This window comes from Aptenodytes forsteri, unplaced genomic scaffold (assembly GCF_000699145.1).
Source record: "Aptenodytes forsteri isolate BGI_AS27 unplaced genomic scaffold, ASM69914v1 Scaffold223, whole genome shotgun sequence".
Taxonomy (NCBI): Eukaryota; Metazoa; Chordata; class Aves; order Sphenisciformes; family Spheniscidae; genus Aptenodytes; species Aptenodytes forsteri.
Window position 1 is genome coordinate 1,288,156 of NW_008794742.1, and position 3,327 is coordinate 1,291,482.

Consider the following 3,327-nt stretch of genomic DNA (forward strand, 5'->3'; position numbering starts at 1 on the left):
TCGACCTGCTGGCCACGCTTCTTGTGATGAAGCCCAGGACACGATTGGCCTTCTGGGCTGTGAGCGCACATTGCTGGCTCACGTCCAGCTTTTCATCCGTGAGCCTTGATCTTCAGTGGAGGTTTATATATCCAGCAGAAATGGTACTTGGACAAAATGATCTCTCTGCTAGCAATGTTGACTTGGAACACTGGGCAGAGGAACAGAATTCTTGGTCCAGGAAGCCTCGGGCCCAATTAAATAAAATATTGCCTTGAAAATGATGACATCTCTATTCACTACTTGATTTTTCTTCAGTGTGCCCTTGCTCCAGGAAACATAACTTGCCTTTTGCATTCCCATGTCTCAATAAGATTATTTTAATTGCATCTCTCTAGAGGGGAAGGTGAGGGAAGTTGTTGAAAACTGCTGTTCAATAGTTGCTTTTTTGTGTCATTCTCAGATAATTCCTCACACAGTTCCTAGATTTTTACTCAGCTCTTGGCATAGCAGTTAATTTGCTAGTAGACCCAGAGTCCTTTTCTCTCAGCGTACAGTTTCATCCTACTCTTTCTCTGAAGTCACAAACCCTTTACTGACATGGCTCAGGATGGGGCCCTGTGAAAGCTGTAACAGGATACAGTGCAAGTTACCAGTTGAGGAACTGATGAAAGGGAAATGCAAGGACCTCTTTGCTTATCGTTATTTCTGGAGTGTAGTTCCACATTATATCTTTTCTTTTATAAAATGAAGTTTGAACTCCTTCTTTCTCCTACAGCAGGACATCAAATAATGGAAAACAGTGGCAAGTGCAATGAGTAGGCAGGTGCATCAATTCTTCCCACTACTCTAGTGTTTGTAACAACAATTTTCTTACTGGGACTGTGCAGACCACTGTCTTGGCAAAAGCAGGATCTCCACTTATTTCAAAGTAATGTTAAGTATTTATCCTTACAGTGTCACGGTGGATTTTGTTTTCTTGTGTAATACACTGATAAAATAAAAAGCAAGCAGTAATTGCGGTGGCTTAAAAATACACTTTATCTTTTTTTTTTTTTTTGGTAATGAAGTGATACAGAATGCAACTGTTGGTTTACTCAGATTTCTCACCTAGAACTCTTGTAAAGGGATGCGTCTTGGTTTTGTTCTAAGACACCAAAATCATTGCGTACTTTTAATTTTACTGTAAAAAAAGGAGGTGCACACAGACTAAGAATCATGAAACTGAGATTATATACCAGATATAGCTTTCCTGAGGGAAAATCCCACGAAGCAATACAGCTTTTCTGCAAAACTTAGTTTTGTGCTCTTTGTTTGGGTCTTTGTCATGCATTAAAAAATGATAGTGTTTCTTAGCATGCAGAGACATGTGATGTATGAAACTTTCCCTACAAGAAGAAATGAGCCTGAAATAGCAAAATGCTTTTGAGTTTCCTATGTCTGCCCTATAATAGATTTTGTTTGGAACAGATCTGAAAAAAGATTGTACAAAATCAATGCAAAGCTGTCATGGGGACTTTTTATAACTTATTTAATCTTTCAGTAGTATGATTAGAAAAAAGTAGTCTCAGTGATTATGGTCTTGTTTTAAATAATTTAAGAGCATTAACATTGTGTTTGACTTCATCTTTTGATTAATTTATTTATTTACCAGTGTGATTTTGATGTAGAAGAGTGGATTAATGGTATGGATTGCCTCCATCTCTTGCAGGAAGCTGTGGAGAGCAGATATGTTAGGTGTCCCCTCCAGGCATTCCTTGGTGGGTGTCAAGAGGAGAGCTCCCAGGCTTCCTCCACCCAATGCAAGGGAAGACACCAGGTCCTTCCTGGCTGTGGAAGCAGGTCAGCCAGTGGTGGAAAGAGCAGATTTATTGCCTTGCTGAAAACTACTGCAATCATGTGCAGGGCTGTCTGACATGGACTCTAAATATCCCTGATCCTATGATTTACCTACCCTTTAGATCCCCTTTCTTCCCCTTTTTTCCATCTCCTTTTTTTCCCCTTTACCAGCCTCATTCCCTCTCAAACCAACCACCTCTGATTACTTTTTCTCCATTGATCCCAGTTTTGCTACATCCCTACCCAAATTTGGTATTTCTGATACTGTTTCTTAGATAATCTCAGATTTGTATAGAATCACCTCGGTGCTGTCGGCCCTTGCAAGATCGTGCTTCACAAAAGGTCCCCAATACAGTCTTTCAGTTATTGTGAGAAATGGCCAGATCTCACAGAATTTCCCCATAACCATCTGTGACATCCAGCCATCCCTTATGGCACAATTCATAAGTTTTTGTCACCTTCTCACATCTTTACTGTGAGGGTGGCTGAGCACTGGTGCAGGTTGCCCAGGGAAGTTGTGGAGTCTCCATCCCTGGAGATATCCAAAAGCCGTCTGGACATGGTCCTGGGCAACCAGCTCTAGGTGGCCCTGCTTGAGCAGGGGGGTTGGACCAGATGACCTCCAGAGGTCCCTTCCAACCTGAACCGGTCTGTGATTGTGTGAACCTGTCGTCATCAGAACATGTCTTATCCCCTTCCTACAGAGCACGTTCCAAGTGCTGCCCAGCTACATGGGCTCTTGGATTCTTTTGTCGCGTTCTGTGAGAGATACCTTCTGGCAGTGTCATTGCAAGACTGGGTGTTTGTACTAGTTGCATGTTAGGTTTTCCATTTTCTAAAAGCAATACAAAGTAATTACTGGATATTATTTTAATGAATAAATACAAGTCATGACTTAGAAATCTGTAATGCTCCCTATATACATTTCACTGGATAAAATGCAGTCACCACAACATATTAATCATCAGTAACAGTAATGAGATTATACAAACGCCTAGAGTTTGTTTTGCTTTGTGATGTTCAATGTTTACCAGCCAAATTACATTCATCCTTTAAGTTCTGAAATATGTTTAAATAGGCTGTGAACTATTTTGATCTCTGAATCTCTCTTGCTAGTGCAAATAATCTGTTACAAGGTCTAAAGAGCACACAGATTTGTGCTAAGAGGTATTTACAGAGGAAATATATATATACACACACACATATATATATAAACCCAATTCCCTGTCTCTCCAAACCTTCATCACTCAAATGTGTGCAAAAAGTTATGACAATGTTAGATTGAAAAGATCTCAGCTTGAGAACATAGATTGCAGCATTTTACACCCCCAGATGTGAGTGATTACTTGATTTAGAAAGCAATCACAAGTCAGGTTCAAAGGACCATGCTAGCTGCTCCTTTATCATTTAGCAAAGGGTACACATATATAGAAAAATTCTCTGATTCTTGAAATTTCAGATAACCCAGTAACAAATCTTCAAGCAGTTTGATGAAATGTGTCATTATTT

At 40.0% G+C, this 3,327-nt stretch overlaps 1 protein-coding gene across 1 annotated transcript in view; it reads left to right on the top strand.

Annotated features, from left to right (window-relative positions):
- The window catches only part of TG (thyroglobulin), a 169,753-nt gene that overhangs the window by 103,617 nt on the left and 62,809 nt on the right, over positions 1–3,327 (top strand). The window lies entirely within an intron of this gene.